The sequence below is a fragment of the Miscanthus floridulus genome, chromosome 13 (assembly GCF_019320115.1).
Source record: "Miscanthus floridulus cultivar M001 chromosome 13, ASM1932011v1, whole genome shotgun sequence".
NCBI lineage: Eukaryota > Viridiplantae > Streptophyta > Magnoliopsida > Poales > Poaceae > Miscanthus > Miscanthus floridulus.
This window is the reverse complement of record NC_089592.1, coordinates 7,388,815-7,412,677: the sequence shown is the minus strand read 5'-3', so window position 1 is coordinate 7,412,677 and position 23,863 is coordinate 7,388,815. Positions and strand designations below refer to the sequence as shown.

Sequence of the window (23,863 nt, the reverse complement as noted above, 5' to 3'; positions counted from 1 at the left end):
AATGAGCGAGGGACGAAATGAGCGGGAGGGATGCGACGTAATGAACAAAATGGGCAGGGGCAGCGATGACATTTTACCTGCGCCTGCTAACTAGGCGCCAGCGTGTCGGGCTACCGTGGCTTGCCACATGCACAAATATGATAAAATAAAAACTCAAACTTCTTTCATCTGATAAAAATATAAGTGACGTTCTAGAAGTGATAATGGGATGAGCGCCCATCTTTATAACGGTAAAAATGTAAAAGCCCCTCCACCGACGCGTCCTACCACCGCCGCCGCTCCCACCCCTGCCCATCGCCGTCGCCGCCTCCGTCGCCGCTCCCGGCGTGCGGCCATGCCGCTGGCAACCACGGCGCCGCCGCCGCCACGGAACCGCCGCTCCGCCCTCGCCGGCTCCGATCCGCAGCGCGCTCAGCCTCTACCAACGCGGCGCACTCCACCCCTCCCTCTTCCCGGCTCCGGCCGTCCGGCGCTGTGCCGCGCTAGCACGGGAGCCCCGGCGCGGGCAAACCCTAGCGGCGCAGCCGAGGTGCCGATGCGCGCGAGGCCTCCGCCGCCAGCAAATCTAGGTACCGTCGTCTCTCCCTTGCTCGGACCTCCGTCCCTCACCCGCAGCATCCAGGCCAATCTCCCAGGCTCCCTGCTTCGTCCAGCAAAGGCGGCTTGCGTCGTCTGCCCCTCCCTCCGTGCTCTGCCCAGCCACATCGTCATGCCCTCTGCATCTTTACCATGCAGCGGCTATGTATCATGGCCTTTGTGAAATCCCATTATTTTTAGAGATTTATTTTTGACCAAAGTTTGTACTGCATAGTTCTTTGTCATAGTCCTCAATGTATTATGCTTCTTACTTGCTCCGTCCATGATCTGTAGGAACATAAAAGACCTTTTCCATGCTTCCATAGCTTGCGATTTCTTTTGTAGGATTCGGTGCGACCAGACTGATTTTCCTAGGAAGAGTTACATGATTTTTCTGGGAAGAGTTACATTGTCCCTTGGTGAGCCAGCTCCCACATACGAGACTTATCATGGTACACGTCAAAACTGGAATGGTATGAGAATCATCAAACGTAAGGATTCCATTGGATTTGTGTGGATTAATTTCAGTATTGAATGGTGATCCCTTCATTACCTTTATGCTCATAGGTTAGTGTTATAAATTATTGAGCTTTGAATTGTTGCTACTGTTTTAAAATCCTAATTTACATCATCTTGGTGACCCAGGGCATAGTAAGAGACACCATCAGTGTGAAACCTATTTAAGCATCTGGTGGTGGGCCCAATCCTGCAAATCCCTTGGTTTTCCTATTTTGACTCATAGGTCATGTTTCACAGCAAAGCTGAAGTTTGAGTTCTGAAAGTGGCAACCTAAGGGAATTGTGATGTAATGAAAATATAACAGAAAGAGAACACTACTCATGGGTAGAGTAACCTTAGGTGAGTGACATTACAAAAACAGTATTTTAGTACTATTCCTGGCATAGAGTCATGCACTGGTCATTTGTATATTTTTGGTAGTCTGTTGGAAATGACATCTGTGATTATACCTGCACATAACGTTATAACATATTGCTGAAAACATTTTTTCCAGTTATTTGCATTACTGGTTGCTGGTAGCTACAGCAGAGGTCTTAAAAGCTGTGAATGGCAATGGTTACAGCAACTGTCTGTTACAGGGATTTCAAGGTATATGGTTGCTTCTTCACTGGTCTCTCCTACCATGTATGTTTCCTGTCTGTGTATACAGCTTCATGTACCTCCCTGCCAATGAATTGATGTTCTTTTCGTTAAAAAGATGGTCTTCCTCAGGTCGCTGCAATATTTTGTTTGGGAAAGGATCATTGCTTCGTGCCCCACAAATTAATTGCATGTCAGTGATCATTCTCTATGATGAATAGAACCTTTGTCTATATTTCCACTGCAGATGTAAACAACAGTGGTTGCCAGTTAAAAAAAAGCCTCCATATTTCCCCTCAGAGATTAAATCCACTACCAGAATGGTTTTGTGCAGGTTTCAGTAAGGTTCAACCTTCAGACCCCCAAGTTTTGGTACATGTCTATATAGCTAACTCATGAAAACCATGCAAGCAAATCAATACGTATATGGATGACCCAAGCCGTATACATTTACCTTTTTTATCTTACAACTAACTGGATATTAGACAGAACAAAAGTACAGACCATTCGAAAAAAAGATAAAAAATAGGAGGAATTAGGAGATTAGGAAACAAGAATGAATTCGGAAAAGAAAAAGAACGCTACGGAATGTTGAGGTGGGGATTTTCCTCCTATTCAGTTTCTTATTTCCTTCAAGCAGTTTGCTACAATTAATAATGACAAGTTCCTTGACATATCGTCAATTTTCTAATGGTTGGTTCAGCATATATTGGTCACTGACCTTTAATTGCGCTTAAGATCATGGCCCACTATTTCTAGCAGCGAACACATGACAATGACTGGGAATTAATCTTATCAGTTCCTTTGTAGTAGATAGCTTCTCTGAAGTTGGGGATATTAAACTAATAGTTTCCAAACAAGACAACAAAAGCAAAATGAACACTAACCTACAGTCCAAGGATACTACCTGTTTCAGCTTACCTAGACTGGACATTTAAACTAGACAGTTTTGTTCCTCACTATACTCATTTTTTTTACAGCAGCTGCCTCTAAATATTTATTCTCTAATGCAGTTATTCCTACTACAGGTTTGATCTATAGTATATGCCATACATCTAAGGATTGCACAAAATGTGTGCATTAGAAGCCCTTTTTGTTCCATGATCTATGATCTATGATCCATGATACACATCTCCTACCTTATTGCAAGGTAATATAAGTTTTCCCTTCTCAGTTGTTCACGACAAGATCCTTACCTATTTTCTCAGTAGAAAGTTGTTTCTAACCTCTTCCAATTTTGCCATATGTTTTTAGAGCATCTTTTGGACATCTACACAGTAATCAATTGGTTTGAGTGCAAAGCACGGGACATATGCATGCGCCTCCTCATCAAGTAAAATGTAATATTAATATTTTACATGTCATCTGTGCTTGCATTTGGCAGACAGTACCAATAAATCTAAGTGTTGAATTGCTCCCATCTATGTATCGAACATATTTTGATTGCAGGATGCGCACATACAAGGTTCATCGTCCATTTGGTTTCCACTAACTTTACGAACAAGCATTATCCAGTTTTCCTGTGTACAACTGTACTCCTATGTGACTACATTCAAACACAATAAAAGTATGGCAAAAAAGAACATTCAGTGAACATAGAACTCTTTATTTCCCATTTTTGTTGCCTCATACTATAGTGCAATCTTCATGAATTTATATCAATATTTGACTATTGCAACCATGCCATGTTATTTTGCTTATGGGACATTTCAATGTTGGATGGTATTTTTTTCGGTCATCAATTGCTATTCTCGCTCCTGCCCTCGCAATGCGCGGGGAACTGACTAGTTTACTTATTTCTGTAAGGGAGAAGACAGAATTGTAGAGCAGCATTAGTACTTTGGAATACCTACTACTCTTTTCTGTATTCCAATGCAGCCATCCATTTTCAACATTTTTAATACTCCACATTTTACTCAGGTGCTTTGACAACTAGAACATATAATCTATGCGAAGTCTCTCTCTCTCTCTCTCTCTCCCTCTCTCTCTCTCCAGAGAGGATGTGAAGCCCGTAATCACCTTCATTGCACTTCTTTTTTAAAAAGCCGAAGAACAAAGATTGAATCTCACCAGAACAATTGTGATAACAAATTCGCAGACTATTAGATCGAGTAGGAGAGTGAAGGAGAAGCAGCAGCAGGATCGTCCGTCCTACGTACGACGACCGAGGATGGAGATGAGCCGTGCTGCTGTGGATGACATCATCTGCCGCCTCCAGCTCCAGGACACGCGGCGCAGCCGCTAGGCGGGGAACAAGCAGGCGCAGCTGGGCGAGGGTGAGAACGAGATCCGCAGCCTGTGCGCCGCCGCCAAGGACATGTTCATGCGGCAGCCCAACCTGGTGGACCTGGACGAGTGGACGTGTTCATGCGGCAGCCCACGCAGCCCAATCTCGTTTTTTCTTTGTCTGACATAAAAGCTCGTGCGACTCCATCCAGCTCTACGGCGACGTGCACTTACGTGAACCCCTTCTTTATCTTTGCTGCGTGGGCCACGTGGGGACTGGCGTCTGGTGCCTCAGCCCTCAATTGGGCCTTTCGACTTTCGTGGTGGCGTGATGCGCTTCCAGGTAAGTTTTTTTTTACATAAATACAAATGCAAATACGTATACAAATACAATATATAATAGTATATTCATCCATGCCGCAGGGTATGCCAGTGCATACCTGGCATACCCTGTGCCTCCGCCACTGCTTTGGAATACCTACTGCTCTTTTCTGTATTCCAATGCAGCCATCCATTTTCAACATTTTTAATATTCCACATTTTACTCAGGTGCTTTGACAACTAGAACATATAATCTATGCGAAGTCTCTCTCTCTCCCTACTTGATGCTATCTTTGGTCTTGTATCGAGCTTACTCTGCTTGTGTAATGATATATTCCAGTATTCTCATGTTACTTTGTGGACAACTAATATTGATGCATTATATATTTATCAACTGTTATTGTGTTGTTTTATGTCAGATCGATGGTAAATAAAGAAAAAGGCATTACTGTGCATGTGTTTTCGTTATCCATAATGAGTTGTGTTTTTTCAACACTAATCACTAGTAGTATATTAGTGGGAACGCAGAGACATTTAGCCCATCCTCTGAGCTGCCCATCTTCGAGTACGGCCGTACGGGCTCCCTAGACCCGGCCTTGCCTATACGGCAATACCATACCCCCCTCCATAACTTTTACTAGAGTACTTTATTCCGGGTGTTCGTTACCAGAATTTGACTGCCTATATATAAAAATATCAATATTTATTATATTAAATAAGTATCATTATCTTTTATGAAACCCTACACACCAGATGACAACGGATCCACTCAATGGTCAGAAACTATTTTTAATTTTTGCAATCAACATACGGGAAGTGTATGTACCCATCACACCGTACATTATTTTCCATGTACCCCATGGTGGCCTTCACAAAAGAATTAGTGGCTTCCACTAACTTGGCAGACATAAGATAGAGTACATGCATCCACGGTCTATCTGTGAATAACTGTCGTTGTTGGTATGCGTGCCACAAGTTTGACTCGATTTGCAGAAAATACGTGCAACATTTGTATCTCCAAATAAATTTGTTAAAAAACTAGATTCAAAAATCTTTCCAATGATACTAATTATGTACCGTAAATATTATTATTTTTTAATATATATTTAATCAAAGTTGTTTTTCGGAAAACGAAAACGACAGATATTTAAGGACAGAGGGAGTATGCCATACTAATATATATGTCATTCAATTTAATGAAAAATGTCCGCTAAAATTCTATGTCATTCACAATCGTTAGTGGCAAGATACTAACCTTAGAGTAATAATATCGATGATGTGCAACATTTACCGTTTGGGAGCCTCTTGAACAACTCTTGAAAAAATGAAAAAAAAAATAAAGATGATGATCTCCATCACATTCATCTCCATATATTGAAAATAATATAACCAAGCAAACAATTAAAGTATAGGCTACATAATAACCTTAGAGTAAATTGGCGTGGGCGCAACCTTCAAAATTTGAGAGCCTCTATGATCAAGAAGACTCAAAAAGGAAGAAAGATATTTTTTCATTCACAATTTAACCAAAGGAACAAGTTAGGAAATTAAAGTGTTGCTAGTTACCAACCTTAGAACAAAGAAGTGGTGTGCATCCTTTGAGAATTGAGAGCCTCCAACTGCAACATGGTGAAAACCGGACACAAGAATTGTGAAGGAAGGAGTCGCGTGTAAAGAAGTGGAGGGAGTAATGAAGAAAAGAAAGAAAAAAGGTTTTTGTTCCAGGCGTTTTTCACCGCCGGATCATAGTAGCTGGGGCACACTGGCTGAACAAACCGGCGGTAAAATCGCTATCACCATCGACTTGGCAGACTATTCGGCGGTGGAAAACATGGTGATTTTCACTGCCGGCTCAAACGAACATTGCGCACGTCTACATTTAAACTGGCAATGAAACTTTTTTCCTCCGCTGGTTTGTAAGTGCGTGGTGTAATGGGCGAAAAACCAACGGTGAAAATTGTTTTCACCGTCGGATCAACGTATGGTCCATGGTGATAACCACCGTGGTTTTCATCGCTGGATCATACGCCGATTTGACGGTGAAAACAATTTTCACTATCGTTTTTTCACCCCATTGCATCCTGCCGGCCATTGAACCAGTGTTATCACCACCAGTTCTGTAGAAACCAGCGATGAAAACTGTCGGTGCAGAAAGTGACCAACAAGTGAATATTTGTAGTTTTGCCGTACGTTGTGATCGGATGTGGCCTAGCACTCAATGACACAGGGTTTATACTGGTTCAGGCAACGTGCCCTAAATCCAGTTTGAGTCGGTCGGTGACTTTATTCCTGAGCCCAGGTGCTCAAAGTTTGCTGTGGGGTTACAAACGAGGAGTAAGATGGGGGTGCAAAAGGTCTGGTCGGACTCCGGTCTGAAGGGCCGAGAGCGACGGGAGCTCCTACGTGCGCTGAGTATTCGAGCGTGTGCTCTGTTATTTTTTGTGTTGAATCGATCCTCTTCTATTGGGAGAGAGCGCATCCCCTTTTATAGATGAAGGGGACGACCTTACAAGTGTGGGAGAGAGAGTGTACGTATGCTACTAAGTCTTGTTGCCCACGCCGTTGGGTACAAGATGATTATAGGCGCCCACAATACTATTGATGTCAGACGCATATGTGAGGTTTTACCGTATTTCACCAGGTACGGTAAATACCGGCGCCCACAACACTGTAGATGCCCAGATGCATGTGAGGGGCCTTACCGCGTTTGCTAGTATGGGATTGATGGCGCCCACAATACTGTAGGGCAAAATGTCGGCGCCCTCAACACTGTTTGAGTTTTGACATGTTTGGAAGATTGCAGGGCACCCTTCTGACATGTTCTGTCGGTACTGTCCTGCAGGCGTGCAGTGTACGGTCTTTGGTATTGCAGTTTGTCTTGAGCGTCCTGCCTTACTTGCTTCTGCCTGTTTTCTAGGTCCGTATCGAGCGGGCGTCCCCGGTTGGTTGGTCCCAGTCGGCTCCGACTGCGCCGGTCGGAGAAGAGCTGTAACCAGGGGTTCGGTGTATCCCCGGTTGGAGAAACGGATCAAAGTCGGAGCGCGGAGGCAGGCGTTGGCCAGGCCTTTCGGTCGGAGACGCGGGTCGGAGTCGAAGCGCGAAGGCGGGTGTTGGCCAGGCCTTCCGGTCGGAGAGGTGGGCCGGAGTCGGAAGCAAGCGCTATTCCTCCTTGGCCAGGCCTTCCGGTCGGAGAGGTGGGCCAGAGTCGGAAGCGGACGCTGTTCCTCCTTAGCCAGGCCTTCCGGTTGGAGACTGGATCGCCCTTCTAGCCTGTCGTTAGGTATTTTGGTCCGGCCCAGGAGTCACGCGTCGTTCACAATGTCGTCTGCTGGGCCGAGCCTTTACTGGGAAGTAGGTCTATGAGGGACCCCGGGTTTATGAACCCGACAGGAGCCCCTAAGCCCCCGAGCCCCCGGACGATTCGGGTAGAATCGTTTGGGGGATTTTTGTCTTGACGGTGGGTGCGCGCGAGCGCACCCGTGGGTGTAGCCCCCGAGCCCCCGGGCGATTCGGGTAGAATTGTCTGGGGTTTTTTTTGTTTTGACGGCGGGGGAGTTTCTTGTTCTGACAGCGGGCGTGTGTGTGTGCACATTGGGTGAGACAGAGTCATCAACGAAGGCCAGGGATCACGCGGATCCAGACATCGGGCGCCGCCAGGGGATCGGGCGAATTGGAGTCATAGATCCAAGCGTCGGGCACAGCCGAGGTAGTTTTGAGGGATCGGGCGAGACGGACTCACGGATCCAGGTGTCGGGCGTAGCCGAGGCAGTTGAGGGATCGGGCGAGACGATCTCGTGGATCCAGGCATCGGGCGCAGCCAAGGCAGTTGAGGGATCGGGCGAGACGGACTCGTGGATCTAGGCGTCGGGCGCTGCCGAGGCAGTTGAGGGATCGGGTGAGACGGACTCGCGGATCCGGGCGTCGGGCGCAGCCGAGGCAGTTTTAGGGATCAGGCGAGACGGACTCCCGGATTTGGGCGTCGGGCGCAGCCGAGGCAGTTTTAGGGATCAGGCAAGATGGACTCGCGGATCTAGGCGTTGGGCGTAGCCGAGGTAGTTTTAGGGATCGGGCGAGACGGACTCGTGGATTCAGGCATCGGGCGCAGCCGAGGCAGTTTTAGGGATCGGACGAGATGGACTCATGGATCTGGGCGCTGGCGTTGAGTGTCCTGAGCCCCTGAGCCTCATTGGGCTTGGCAGGGGTTGGGTGAGTTTCATGCGTTACCCCATCCACAGTTTTCGCAACCGGAGGGGCTAAGCTAACGTCGCTTGCCTCGATGGCTCGAGTGACACGCTCGGTGAGCTTGCTAACGGGCACGTTTGAGTGAAATCTGGGTCCATCGTTCGTGACGGGGTCAGCATAGCCCTCATGTGACATTCCAGTGCTCCTTAACCTGCGTCCTGGTAGATGCCTGGGTCGTTCTGGAGACCGACCTAGGTGGCCCGCTAGCCTCCCCTCGATAGAGATTCTATAGGCCTAGCTCAAGGTTAGGATCGAACAAGAAGGTTAAGATGACCCTGTCTGCTTTAGAGCAGACTAGGCGAGGGCCGCTGGGGCTCATCTGCATTTTCTCCTCTGGCTTTGTTTGACGCGAGGCGGCCTCGAGCCCTTCGTGGGCCAGCCTTCGAACCCTGGTCGGTCGTTGCTCATGTTTGAATGAGGCAACTAACGCTTCATGACGCAACATAGAATCATCATCAACTGCATATGCGATGCTTTTGGATGTATGAGATGAATGAATGAATGCGTTCATGGATGAATGTGTGAATGCGTGTACGAGAGATGATGAATGAATGCATTCATGGATGAATGTGTGAATGCGTGTATGAGAGATGATGAATGAATGATCATGTAAATAAATAAAAGGTTTTGGCAAAGTTACCTTAATGACTCGAGTGATGGGTTTGAGGAGCTCTTGTCGGATGTGTCCGACCGGGACCCTTGTTCGTCGTTCATGATGGAGATGGCATGGCCCACATGTGGCGTCCCATTGCTCCTTACCTGTCCCTCGACATTCGCCTGGGCCGTCCGATCGACTCAGGAAGCCCGTCGATCTCTCCTGGGTGGAGATCCCATTGTTGGGCCCATCCAAGTCTCGCCTGGGAAGGTGGAGGGCTGCCTGCATGCGGTTGCGCCTTGTTTCTCATGCCCGGCATGCGGTAGTGGTGGGCCATGCCTAGGCCACGTCCTGTCTAGCCAGGCGCTGTCTCGTCGAGTAGGGTGCATCCCGTCGGTCCAGACACGACCCACCGCATCCCATCCGTATTGAATGGGGGAAGGGAGAGGGTTTTTTGCCCCAATCCTTCGGCCTTCCCCAACTGCTGCACCTCCTTTTTAAATAGGGGAAGGAGGAGGGCTTCCATCTCATCCCTTCGCCTATTCCCCATCTGTCGCCTCTCCTCCTTCTTCCTTCTCGCCAAGAGCATTCGTGTGCTGTGGTGGTTCCTAGGAGAAAAGAGGGGAGAGCGAGGGAGAGGAAAACTCATAGATCCGTTTTGCAAATCTAGAGCGCAATGTCGAGCTGGAGGTCATCCTGTGTGAGTGAGTCGGTGCTAGCCGCCTTTGCCGAGAAGGGGCTACTTCCACCGATGGAGGTGGCGCACTGGAGGGTGCTGCACGTCGCCGGCTTCATCACCGTCTACGAGGCTTTCGTCGGGATGGAGCCGCACGTTGATTTCTTTAGGTGAAGCTTCTCTAGGCGAGCCTTGTCGAAGGGGAAGACACCTAGGACTGTGCTGGCAGGGGGTTTCACCCTTGCAGCTGCTCAAGTTGGCTAGTTCATAAAGTTTGATGTGATGTCAGGGACATCCTTCATCCATGGCGGCCATACTTCAGCGGGCAACGTCCCTATCTAGGAGCTGCCTCGTCTACATGAGAAGGTTCAGAGGAAGCAGGCGAAGGATATGGAGATTGCCTGGTGGGTCCGGGCAGGTGAAAGTAGGAGCGACATCAAGGCAGAGCTCCAGTCGGATGAGCCAACGGAGGTAGGGCACGACAAGAGCTCCTTCGAGGATGGTGTAGGCCGGGATGCCATCGTGACCTCGGTGGTGCATCGTGAGCTTGCGGCCACGTCTGCCAGCAGTGGGCAGAACACAGAGAGGCATGGCGACGTCCCGCGCTAAGGAAGCATGCCGCGAGCTCGGACACCGTTGACGAGCGAGAGGCGAAGTGAACGCGGTCACTGTGCGCCTCGGAGGAGAGGGCTTGCACCCATGCATCATTGGGGCCAGTGCCAGCGCGCGACCCACAATGGGGGATGCCCCGCCAGCTGCTCTGATCATCGCGCCTTGAGCCAGCGGTCGCGGCGACTCATGGGCCGACCGGGAGCTGGTCGGGTTGACTTCCCCCCAATCGAGGTGAGGGGGCATGGCACGTGAGTTGTGAGTGGCCCTCATCTAGCGGGCCCATTGCCAGCAGGTCCAGGCTTCAGACCCCTACCGCTTACATCCCCGTATGTATTCTTTGTTTTTTTTGATCTCATAGTTGAATTTTTGGAGTGCGACTAACCTATTCTTTTTGACAGCGACCAGATGCTGACGGGACTGAGCATTGCCCCAACTCCCATGCGGGTGGAGTGGACACCCAGCCTACATCGAGCCATGGCGAGTAGCAGGGAGAGTAGGCTGGTGGCGGCTCGTCCTTCCCCTCCGGGGGTGGTGCCTTCCCAGCCAGTCGTAAGTACGGCGGTGGTGGAGGAGGTGATGGTGGCATTCCCGGTGGCGGCGGAGGCTGGGTCGGAGGTGACCCTCATGATCCCTCCCCCAACTGTCATGGCGGAAGAGAGGAGGGAGACCGGGCTCCCTGCTTCTATCGGGGGGGGGGGGGACGCATGGTTCACCCTCCTGGCCTGAGCCAGAGGTGTCGGGGGAGATGCAGCCAAGACGGAGGTGGAACGTCCACCGGTGGGCCGTGAAATCAAGATAGTGGAGGTCTCCTCCGATGGCGAAGCGGGTGGCATGGTGGAGCTATCGGTGTCATCACAGGAGCTGGCGGGGGTTCGTTCGTCGGCTGGGCCTTCCAGCAGGCTAGGGGCGACCACCGACCTAGTGTGGCCCTGCCCCGAGGACCCAAGGAAGGTTTGGTTCGTCCTTCAGGATGAGCAGGAAGATCAGCTCTGGGGCGTGCTTGGGGGGAGAGGACTCGCCATGGGGTCCGATGTCACCCAAACTAGGGTGAAGCTCGAGGAGGCCTTGGAGGGGGTCAAGTCCGTCCAGCAGGCGATCACGGTCAACCTGCCCCGTGTCATAGAGGTGAGTTTTCTATGTTCATCCTTGACTCCTTGGTCTTTCATCGGTTGTCTCATCATGCTTGCTTCTTGTTTTGCAGGGTCTGGAGGAGATGTCGAGCCGCAAGTCCCGTTTCCTCCGGATGGAGCATGCCTAGGAGGCTGCGATGTCACGGCAGGTTGCTGAGCTCGAGCGTCAGCTAGAGTCCGCCCGCCATGAGTCCTAAGACCGAGTGGCAGAGGCGACCGAGGCGGCGGAGCGGGGGATAGCCGTCGAGCGGGGGCTTGACACGGCAAAGGTCCACTAGGCGGAGACCGATGCGGCGTTGTAGAAGTCCCTAGTGGAGACCAAGACAGCACTCTAGAGTTTCCTGGAGGCCCTGGAGTTGGAGTGGAAGGCCCGGTCGGAGGTCGACCAGGAAGTGCTCGCGCTCTGGGGCCAGGTGCTCGGGATAGAGGAGGCGAACGCTCGACTGCGCGAGCAGGTGACTCGGCAGGAGGAGGGACTTTTCATCCTTGAGAACACCACCTCGGTATGTACCTGTTCCATTTTTGGTTGATGTCTTGATTTTTCCTTGCTTCTGAGCTTATCGTCCTTCTTCTAGAGCTAGGTAGAAAGGTTGAGTCGCTGGAGCGGGAGCTAGAGACTGCCAAGGCGACGATTGGTCGAAACGCGGAGACGCTGGCCAAGTCCCTTGAAGAGGGATGTGCTCTCGAGGGGGAGCTTGACCAGATCCACAATGTTGCCCAGGTCATCGTCTCGGAGGTGTTTGGCTCAGTGCCGGGCACCAGTACGCCCACCATCCAGCTAGCGAAAGTTCTGAACGAGGTTTGGGCACTCATCACCGATGCGATGTTCTACGAGACATCAAGGGTGCTGACTTCGGTGGTGACGCACCACCCGGACCTAGACTTCACCACCATCTGTAGTGGGTACGCCAACGGCTGGAGCGTGGAGGACATCTAGGCTCTCGGGGAGAGCTTGCTGCCACACGTATGGTTGGTGGCCGAGCAAGTCTCCACGCAGTGGGTGATGGATGCTCGTCCTACGGACGTGGCTGAAGGCACGTGCTAGGAGGACATCGCCCAGCCTGCGGATGGAGCGGAGCCCGGATCGGAGGCAAACGTCGCCCTGCCTCTGACCTAGCCCAGTGTTGCCGGGCCAGAGAGCGAGCAACCCCTACCTTTGTTGGTCACGCCGTCAACCGATGCCACCGGGCAGTCGTCGTAAAATTTAGAGTAGAAGTACTTAACATATGTAAAGCATAAGTTTGTGGGGAAGCCCCCATGTGAACATTTTTGTGTATCCATGAATACAACAACTTTGTTTTTGTGATGAATTGCTTCGTTCGGGGAAGTCTTATCCCATCTGTTCCTTGATTTTACCCTAGCATAGCTCTGTTTTTATTCTTTCTTTTTTGCACCTGCCTGTTCGTTTGTAGGCTACAATCTTAAGAGCCTGGGCATGGCCCGCGACGCTCAGCTGCTGGTAACCGTAGGTCGTGGCGGGGTGTGATCGGTCGGAATGTTTAACGCAAAGTTACATAAGGTAATTCAAGGAATGGACTACCCTTCCGTTTGGGTGAAAAGTATTTAGCATATGATAGTGAAAAAGAGAGGTGGTATCACACCCCCATGGAGCCCCCGAGCGACCCGGGCCGAAAGTGTTCGGGCTAGGGTGCTTGTAGGAGCAAACATTGGAATGAAAGAAAGCGGTAAGACCGAATTTTTAGGAGAAGAAACGACATAAGTGTTCGACGTATTGCACCCTCGTGAGAATGCTGCCATCGTCGTTCTTCAGTCGGTAGGTGCCCGGTCGGATCACTGTGGTCACCGTATAGGGACCTTTAGTTGTCCGCATCGTTGCCCACCACGACCCTCTTCTTGGCTGCTGCCTCCTTGCCCTTTCCTTCCTTCGGCCCGCTGGCCTATCGCAGAAGGCACTTGAGGAGTTCGCAGTCCTTGTAGAGGTGCTTGATAGGGTAGGCGTAGTTGGTGCATAGGCTCTTCATGAGCTTGTCGAAGTGGTCCGGCAGGCCCTACTGGGGCTGCTTGCCCACGCGATCAGCCATGGCAACCAACGCGGAGTCAGCCGGTCGGCGACGATCCTTCCTGTTCTTCTTGCCCCTCCGCGTGGAGGGGCCTTCATCTTGATCTTCTCGCTTGGCCTTGCCCTTGTCCCGGCCTCCATTGAAGACCACTCCGACTGCCTCCTCGCCGGAGGCGTGGTTCATGGCGACGTCGAGCAGGTCGCGGGTGGTATGGGGCTTTAGGCAGCTAAGCTGGTGGATCAGGGACTTGCAGGTTGTTCTAGAGAGAAAAGTGCTGATGACGTCCATGTCAACGATATCAGGGAGGGAGTTGCATTGTTTCAAGAACCTACGGATGTAATCCCGTAGAGACTTGTTGGGCTCCTGCTGGCAGCTCTTGAGGTCCCAGAAATTCCTAGGGCGGACGTACGTCCCCTGGAAGTTTCCAATGAAGTCCCTCTTGAGGTCCGTCTAGTCACGGATGCAGCCAGGTGGGAGAAATTTGAGCCACGCTCGAACATGCTCCCCAACGTAGATGGGGAGGTACTGAATGATGAAGTGGTCATCATCCACTCCCCCGGCTTGGCAGGCAAGCCGGAAGTCTTCGAGCCAAATACTGGGATTTGTCTCCCTGGTGTATTTGGCTATGTTGGTGGGTGGCTGGAAGCGCTGTGGGAACGACGCTCTCTGGATGCGACGGCCAAAGGCCCGGGGTCCCGGGTCATCTGGGCTGGGACTCCGGTCGTCCGGTCGGTGACCATGCCTAGGGTGCATGTCAGTGCTCCCCTCAGTGGTCTAGCCGGGACTCGTGCCGCCTGCTCTCTCCACTGCTCGGTGGACGTCATCGTCATGTCGGACCTGTCGCCGGTTGCTGATGACGCTGCGAGCGTCACGGTTCAGCCCGAGCCGCTTGCGCATGGGCAGTCAGTGCGGAGCGAGCGTCGGGTCAAGCCATGGTGCGGCTGCAGCTTCCTGTGCTATGCTCGGCGGTTGTAGCGATGAGCGGATGGAGCGACTGTACTGGTGCACCCCCATTCCCCCGATGGGGAAAGAGGCCACGAGTCGGTGTCACGACACGAAGCTCTTCGCCTATTGAACGACGGTGGCCTCCACCAGTGCCCGGAGGTTCCGGTGGATCGCCTATTCCTAGGGTCGTCCGAGTTGGGAAGGCCGTGCAGAAGCATCGCCACAGCGGCGATGTTCTGGCCAGCCCGAGTGAACTATGGGGGATCATTCCCTCCGTCGATGATGTTGCGCTGGACCTAACGGGCGCGCCCCCGGGCACCGCTCGCTGGGTCACGCACGTGTGGCGTGGCGTGTTGCTCTGAGCACGCCGGCGCAGGTGGCGGCTGGTTCTGCCGCCTTTGTTGTAGCTCCTCGGCGTGCTCCTGTGCACACGCGAGGGCTTCCGCATGAGGGTCTAGAGGGGTATGAGTCTGCAGGGACTCTGCCACCACCGGCGGCTGACCTGGGGCGTCTGCCATAGTGCACTCTCGGGATAGAGGGTGGCTAGGTGCCACGTCGCCGATGCTGGAGCTGTCGCTCTCAACATCGTCATCCATGAGGTTGTGGAAAGAAGCGGGAGCGTAGCTCGCCATCCCCATAAATTCGGATGTGAGAGGGGGTGGCATCAGCATCTTTTGGAGCCCCTAGGCGTACGCGTCCATAGGGGAGGCGAGGCCATAGGGGAACTAGCCGTATGGTGGCCATGGCACGGACAATGGGGTTCCTCCAGATAATCGATGGAAGATAGTAAATAGCGAGTAAAGGACAAAGCGTACGTTACTCATAGTGGGGTTTGAGCCCAGACTGGGCTCAGAGCGAAGCGCAGGCGCCTCGTCATTGAGGTTGCTGGGTGGCTTGGAGATGACGAAGGGCGTTCCTCCTCCGACGGGTGCCGGGATGGGCGCCTCCTCGTGAAAGCGAAGCATGCCGAGCCGGTCGGCGATGAAGTCCAGGCTTCCAAAGAGGAAGGCCTAGGACAGCTCAAAGACAGGAGGAACCCACGTCCCAATAGGTGGGAGCACGGGGAACTCCAGCGAGCCGAAGCGAGTCGTATCGCTCGAGCCCGCCATGCCGAAGATGGTGGGAAGGTGGGCCATCCGATGACCAAAAAGCACGAACGTACGACGTTCTCCCCATGGATGGCGCCAACTGTCAGAGCAGAAAGTGACCTACAATTGAATATTTGTAGTTTTGTCGTATGTTGTGATCGAATGTGGCCTAGCACTCAATGACATAGGGTTTATACTGGTTCAGGCAACATGCCCTACGTCCAGTTTGAGTCGGCCGGTGACTTTATTCCTGAGCCCAGGTGCTCAAAGTTTGTTGTGGGGTTACAAACGAGAAGGAGTAAGATGGGGGTGCAAAAGGTCCGTTTGGACTCCGGTCTGAAGGGCCGAGAGCGACGGGAGCTCCTACGTGCGCTGAGTATTCGAGCGTGTGCTCTGTTGTTTTTTATGTTGAATCGATCCTCTTCTGTTGGGAGAGAGCGCATCCCCTTTTATAGATGAAGGGGATGGCCTTACAAGTGAGGGAGAGAGAGTGTATGTATGCTACTAAGTCTTGTTGCCCACGCCATTGGGTACAAGATGATTGTAGGCGCCCACAATAATGTTGATGTCAGACGCACGTGGGAGGTTTTACCGTGTTTCACCAGGTATGGTAAATGCCGGCGCCCACAACACTGTGGATGCCCAGATGCATGTGGGGGGCCTTACCGCGTTTGCCTGGTATGAGAATTGATGGCACCCACAACACTGTTTGGGTTCTGAGATGTCTGGAAGGTTGTAGGGCACCCTTCTGACATGTTCTATCGGTATTGTCCTGCAAGCGTGTAGGGTACGGTTTTTGGTATTGCGGTATGTCTTGAATGTCCTGCCTTACTTGCTTCTGCCTGTTTCCTGGGTCCGTATTGAGCGGGCGTCCCCGGTTGGTTGGTCCCAGTCGGCTCCTACAGCGCTGGTCAGAGAAGAGCTGTAAGCAGGGGTTCGGTGTATCCACGGTTGGAGAAGCGGGTCAGAGTCGGAGTGCGGAGGCGGGTGTTGGCCGGGCCTTCCGGTCGGAGACGTGGGTCGGAGTCGGAGCACGGAGGCGGGTGTTGGCTGGGCCTTCTGGCGGGAGAGGCGGGCCAGAGTTGGAAGCGAGCGCTGTTCATCCTTGGCCAGGCCTTCCGATCAGAGAGGTGGGCCGAAGTCGGAAGCGGGCGCTGTTCCTCCTTGGCCAGGCCTTTCGGTTGGAGACTGGATCGCCCTTCTGGCCTGTCATTACGTATTTTGGGCTGGCCCAGGACTCACGCGTCGTTCGCAACATCGTCTGCTGGGCCGAGCCTTTGCTGGAGAGCAGGTCCGTGAGGGACCCCGGGTTTATGAACCCAACAAAAACTGTGCTACAAAAATGAAATATGCAGCTACATATGTGAGTGTTTGCATTTATACTGTGTTTCATAAAAAAATCTCCAAACAAATCTTGTAACCTCTCTAGTGGATCATGATCTCACTTATCCCATGGTGAAATAATAAAAGAGCGAGCCCTGAGTTTTTAAGAAAAAAATTGAGTGAAGTTGTATATGGAGTAAGTATAAGAACAACTTCAGTAGGACCCCTACTTGAGCCCCCATAGCTAAATATGGGTGCCAGGCTAAAAACACAACTCCAGCAGCACTCAAACATGGATGGGCACCCAAATCCTCCCTCCGGCATCCATTCCTGGGGCTTAGCTTCAGGCCCCCATCCCACGGATGTGGTAGTTTCTCCCCCGCGCTCGCACGGAAGCACGCGGCTCCCTCTCTCCTCCCCGTGTGGCTACGACCTCCGGCGGGCAGCAGCGTGACTCCCTCTCTCCACCGCGTGGCAACAAACTCTGGTGGTTGGCGGCGCAACTTCCTCTCTCCTCCTCGGCATGACCAGATCCGCGGGACACCTCCGGCGGGCTTGGCGTCGGGCGGATCTGCGTCACGGCTCCCTCCCATGGCCGTCGTGTGGGGGCGGTCGTCCGCCTCTGCCGGCTCTACCGCATGGGCACGGCCGTCCGCCTCCTCCGTCGTCGCATGGCCGCAAGCGCCCTGCTCTGCCTCCTGGGTGCGGCCGTGGTCGTCCGCCTCTACCCGGCTTTGCCGTATAGGTGCGGCTGTCTACCTCTGTCGCCGCTGCGTGGGTGCGGGCGCACCCGTCCGCCTCTGCATAGTTGCGTGGGCGCGGCCGCCCACTTCTGCACGTGTTGAGGAAAGGAGGAAGAAAGATAAGAAAAACTTGCCTTCAATGACATACGTGTCCCATTTGTAAGTGACTCATGCCATATTTTTGCGGGCTCTGGTTTGGGGGCTTCTGTTGGAGCAGATACGAAATAGGGGGCCAAGAAAAGTAGGGGGAGCACCCAAATTAAAAGTAGCCCTGATTTGGGTGCTTCTGCTAAAGTTGCTCGAGCATCGTATTAACGCGTTGAGAATTAGGAGCTTGATCTTTTTTTTGGAAGTAAAGGTTTGTCAAATCTTGGTAAGAGAATTAATCCCCTATAAAATTCAACATTTGTTACTATATATACATGATTCCCACATGACTTTATATGATGAGATTTTGTTCCAATAACGTAGAAGGGTTGTGCCTACCCCAACTTGTTTGGAACTTAAAAGGCTTTGTTGTTGTTGTTGTAACGTAGAAGGGCTACGTTTCTTCCTATTAAAATAGAAATCCGTTTAAGACAATGCGCTAAGGCACTACTACAGATTTGATTTTTAGCAATGGCTCCTTTTTTTAACAGAGGAGGCTCAATCTACAGCTGCCTCTACAAATCAGTCCGAACCAAACCGTCTCTAAAAATACATTTTCAGCCGCCTCTACAAATGCCCCGATCTGAGGCGGTTCTAGATCCAGCCGCCTTAACAAATCGATTTTTAGATAGAGGCGGTTGGATTTAGAGTCACCTCTAAAAATCGATTCGTAAAGGTGGTTCGATGTAAAAGCCGTCTCTAAAAATATGTGCAACATGGTAAAATTTAAATTTTTTTAAACGAAAGAGGCATGGCTTCTCTCTTCACTCACTCGCCTGTTCGCCTGCTTCAATAGCATGGAAGAAGGTGTTCTAAGAGCATAGTTTCACATATACATAGGGTTCTTTCCATTCTCTTGATCAATAATTCACTTATAGAAAGTAGAAAGACTCTTATTTCGAAGATCCATATCTAATCCCACTTCGTTCATAGCGACCAAAGTTGTAGATCTCAAAGAGTTATACAACTTTATAGTTGACAACTTTGCAGTTGAAAACGTTTTTATTTGAATTCGTTTAAGGTCTCAAATGCTCATTTTAAAATTGGATGAAGATAATACGGTGAGAAAAAAAATATCTTATATAGATTTAAGTGAGTTATGAATGGAGTGATTAGAGGAGATACGCTTGAGGCTGCAGGTCGCGGTTTCGGTCCCCCGTGGCCGTGAAACGTTTGCTTTTCACCTGAAAAATCGATGCAGATGTATGACTTCTAGCTGGATAACGATTTGCAGATGTATGGTTTCTAGCTGAATAACGATTTGTAGAGGTGGAAAAATAGTATAACTAGGCAGTGGAAAATAGTATAAAGATTTCCCAATCGCGTCTCTACAAATACTCCCAGTAGCAGTGAGAGATGCGCGGCAATGAACGGCATTCCACAAAATTCTGAGAGACTTCCATCCATGTATTCTTTCTTTTGAAAGATGCGCGGCAATGAACAGCGTTCCACAAAATTCCATGTCATGAGACTTCCATCCATGTATTCTTTCTTTTGATTTTATTAGGTCCGGAGTACTTAGCTTTATCTATACCTAATATTCTTCCAAAGTTTGAATACCTAATATTCTTCCAAAGTTTGAATAGAGGACCGAGCAATTATTTCATTGACAGGTGAACCTTAGGTGAATGTATTGTTCTCTCTCTTTAATTACAAACGAATGAAGTGTACTCGCTTGCTACTGCCTCTGGTATTTTAAGCCGTTGTGGTTTTGTGGTCCTTAGTTTTTCCGAGAGGATAACAAAAGTTTCGAATATATTATTGCAATACAATATATTATTACAAACGAATGAAGTGTACTTGCTTGCTACTCCCTCTGGTATGTTAAGCCGTTGCGGTTTTGTGGTCCTTAGTTTTTCCGAGAGGATAACAAAAGCTTCGAATATATTATTGCAATAAAATATGAGTTATCTATATCTATATATTTTATAATTCTAAATCTCAATAAAATTTTATCTCGACAATAATTCTAAGTCGCACTAGAATTCTATCTCGACATATCCACATCAGTAGCCTAGCTATTAGCACATGCAATTATGACACACATATATTCATGCAAGTTACCCATGATAGCAAGTCACATCATCTTATGTATATAAGTGTATATATCACACTATTCACTAAAATTCATTGGTGATCCTCGTAGCAATGCACGCGCCGGATATGCTTCTAGTAATATCTAATCCCAACTCTCAACTCCTAAAACGAATGGAAGGGACCGTTTAATTATCCGGCTGTGGTAAAGCCGTGAACTAAAAAAAACTTCCACCTAATAGTCAGTCAATCAATCAAGGTAATTTAGATGACTAGCCCAATCAAGAACGCATGCAAAGTTGCAAACAAGTTTTACAATTGGGCCCACGCCCGCACAAGCCTCTCTAGATGTCCACGGTCCACACTTGGGCCCATCTCTTTCTTTTTTTTTAAAACACGCGCGATTGACGAGACGTGAGTTCACATACATGCATCGTCACTGGCAGAGAAATGGACTTTAGTACCGGTTGAGAACGGGCTAGTCCTGGTTTGCTGGACAGTGGATACGTCTTTAGTCCCGGAAATCCTAAGGACCTCGGATCTCTTGCGGTGCGGTGCGTGAGATTTGAACCCGAAACCTCTTCGTCTTGTGCATAACTTTCTTACCAACTCAACCACATAATACGTGTGACCAATTTCAGGGTGTTCTCCTTTTGAATTCACCCGTGGAGTATCTTTAGTCCCGTGTGGGGTACTTTAGTCCCAGGTTGAAGGAGACCTTTAGTCCTGGTTGGTAACACCAACCGCGACTAAAGGGTGACTTTTAGTCTTTGTTTGTGTTACCAACCAGGACAAAAGAGCCTCCTGTGTCTGTGATATTTAGACCCGGGATTAATGCTCACATTAGTTCTGGACCCTAACACGACCGGGACTAAACGTGAGAACCGAAGGTCATTTCTCTACTAGTAATGTTGCCCTCTATCAGACTCTGAGTTCCAGTACGCGATACCAATGAGGTGATGTTTGCCATGTGTCACGAGGCTCCCAACCCCTATTACCTCTGGCAAAGAACACAATGTGGAAGTGAAAAGCGATAGGACCATCTTCTGCAAGGTCCATTTGATTTTGAACAAGATGTGTTTATTCAAGCTACATACATTGTATTTGTGAATAGATCAATATGATTGTGTCACCAGGCTCCTCCAAGATAGCTCCGGCTCCTCATTTTTTACTAAAAAATGGCTCTAAACAGCTCATCCTACTAAACTGTTTGGTAGGGCTCAGGAGCTGGAGCCGGAGCCAGAGAGGAGCCCTACCAAACGGGGCCTTAGTGGTTATCCTGTTGCAGCGTACGAACATAATCTAGTAAGTAAGATGTTGTGGAATTATTATTTAAGCTAGCTAGATCTTCACATATACTTTTTATGTTTGCAAATTAAGTATTCTGAAAAATATTGACGGCAAATTTAAAGTTTCAAAAGTTTGATCGGATGATGGTTGCTGACTCGATCTTTCCTGGTATGGATAGCATCCGTTCTGCTGCTCTGTGCAGGTCAGTATGGATGCTTTTCAACAGACTTCCTGGTATGGCTCAGAGATCAACAGGAGGGATTCCATGGTGCATTGGCTACCAATCCGAAGGATGCACTAATTATATTCACTTTGCGAAGCAAGCACTATTGGCACATAGCAAGAGCACAGCTACCTAGTTTTCGTTATGTAAGTTTGTAGACATCAGTACCTTATTATGTAATCAAACTGCCGGTTGTGTTAGTGCATCAGGTGACACACATGATACGTTAGCGTCGATTGTTGTTGCAAAAAGTACTCTTGTTTGTGGACATGATGTATGCATTTGATGATTATATCTGAATGTTGTCTTTTCACTAAGCTATTACGGTCCATCTGAATTAGTTATTAGATTGTGAAACCGGATGCAGTACCATTACGTACAGTCGATTACGCATAGAACCGCCGTTGATTGTTTTGTCATGACCGCCGCATCATACCACTCGCTGTTGGTGATCAATACGCTCCTCACCGTCGGATTGTAAAGTAATCGTCAACACCGCCGGTACAACATATGGTGCGGCGGGGATCAAAAGTTCATCACCGCCAAAATGTTAAGTAAGCTGATATAGACTACACAATCATCAAAGGCGGATCATACTGTAAGGCGATGGTGACCATGACCTTTAAACAGATGGGTCATACTTCCATGCGATGGTGATCTCTGCCTGGACACAGATGGGTGAGGCCTCAAAGCAACGGTGAATCCGCACTGAACATAGACGGGTCGTCGTATAAGGTGACGTTGATCATGACTGGTACACAGACAGATCATAGACCAATGCAGCGGTGTTTAGAATCTATCACAGTCGGTTGCGAACCGACTCTGATAACTAGGACCATCACCGTTGACTACTCACTGCCGTGGCCCAAAACCGACTGTGATGGGGGTTTATGAACCGGCTGTGATAGGCCTGCTATAGTAGTGAATCACTTTCATCTTCACTTGATGATGATGTTGATTCTATCTCCTCCTTGACTGTCTTGCTTGCTTTTGGCTTGCTAGTTGATGCGTCCTTGTTGGGTCTTGACTTGCTAGTTGAAGGTGCCTTTGTTGACTTGTTGTCTTTGAGAGCCACATCCTTGATCTTCATGCCCTCCAACCTAGCTTGTAACTCTCTAAGCTTCCTTCTCTCCAATGCTTCCTCTCTTTGTAGATCAAATGTGATGATCCTTCCAAGCACATCATTTGGAGTGAAGTGCTCAAACTTCTTCTTGTCTCTAATCAACGTCACAACAGTCTCATTCCTAGGGGAGTATTGTAACACCCTCGGTGTTACATTGTACAAGTTTTTGCTAAAACACTGCATGAGCATCATGCTTGTGTGTAAATGTGTGTAATATAGGGTATAAATCAATATACGGCACTTGAAACATTCATCTGAGACAAGAAACGAATGTTATATTTCATGTCGTGTTGTATCACTTAAGGTTCCAAACGAATTTTTATTGATCGAAAATGCTATAGCGCGCATATGCAAAGCTTTAGCAAAGTTTGTAGTGCAAACTCCGTAGGTGGCGGTGAAATACTTGCGGTGGTATGGTCTTGAGGCTGGTTTTAGTAGCTTGATACCCCGTCTCGAACGTAAAATAGTTTGTTTAGACATTGGGTCATCGAGTTGGGATTTTTGAGCCGCTTTAAAAAGCGTGCGAGTCACGTTTTGAGCAATGCCAGCGCCTGGGCCCGGTCACCTTGCCGGCTCTCGGCGCGCTGCGCTGGACCACCTGTCGCGCCTACGCGCGCATGCCGCGTGCATGGCCGCACTGCTGGCCACGGCTCCTGCTACCACGCCCTGGCTCGCGCTCACGCTCGCACACGCACACGCCTAGTCATGCGAACCCGCCCGTCTTCACCACGCACTGGTCGTTCGGCCACCACCGCCGCCCGGACCGCACCGCTATTGCCACACCTGGCGCGTGACTCGCGCACACACACACGCGCTGGGGTCCAGCGGGCCTGGCAGCTCTACCTCCTCCATCATGTCCGCCTGCGCCCGCTGCCCGCTGTTGCGTCTGCCTGCGCTTTCGGCTCGCCACGCTACCCCCCTCCCGAACCGATGTTGCCGCTCACCAATGTGCGCTCACGCGCACCGCCTGCACGGCGACTGCTCCCGTTGATGCTTTGGCCACACACGCGTGGGCTGGTCCCGCCGGCCCTCGCCTTCACGTTTGCGCGCAAGGACACACCATGTTTCCCGTCACGTCATCTGGAGGGTCGCCAGCTGGCCATGCCACGCCAAGGCCTAACTCACTGAGCTGGTCCCCTCTTGCAATTGCCCACGTTTGGAGGTCGAGTGGGGGTACAGCTTCATGCCTAACTTGCCCTTGGGTGGTGGTACGATGTCGAGCGCCAATTTAAGTTTTTGCCGTTGCCGTCGACCCCATTAAGGCAAACGCCGTCGCCCATCAAATTGGCTGTGTGTAGTCCATCTCTTTCCAATTCACCGTGCACCCAACTAGCTAGGGTAGTTAGCTTCTGATTAGAGTCGTCCCGACGAGCTTCCTTCCTACGGTGAGGTAATGTCGAGAGTTTTCCCCTCGGTGGTCCGCCATGGCCGGTGAGGCGAGTGATCGGCC

At 50.2% G+C, this 23,863-nt stretch overlaps 1 long non-coding RNA gene across 6 annotated transcripts; it reads left to right on the top strand.

The window, feature by feature from the left end:
* The first annotated feature begins 223 nt into the window (after positions 1-223).
* On the top strand, positions 224-4,586 carry LOC136501385 (uncharacterized). Of its 6 annotated transcripts, none has more exons than XR_010770248.1 (6): positions 224-569; positions 922-1,143; positions 1,222-1,434; positions 1,589-2,824; positions 2,929-3,014; positions 3,773-4,586. It is a non-coding gene; the product is annotated as an uncharacterized lncRNA (long non-coding RNA). The 6 variants fall into 6 exon arrangements; XR_010770250.1 differs by lacking the exon at positions 3,773-4,586 and having other exon boundaries at positions 1,589-1,683; positions 2,703-2,824; positions 2,929-3,582; XR_010770252.1 differs by lacking the exon at positions 3,773-4,586 and having other exon boundaries at positions 1,589-1,683; positions 2,688-2,824; positions 2,929-3,582.
* The last annotated feature ends 19,277 nt before the right edge of the window (positions 4,587-23,863 follow it).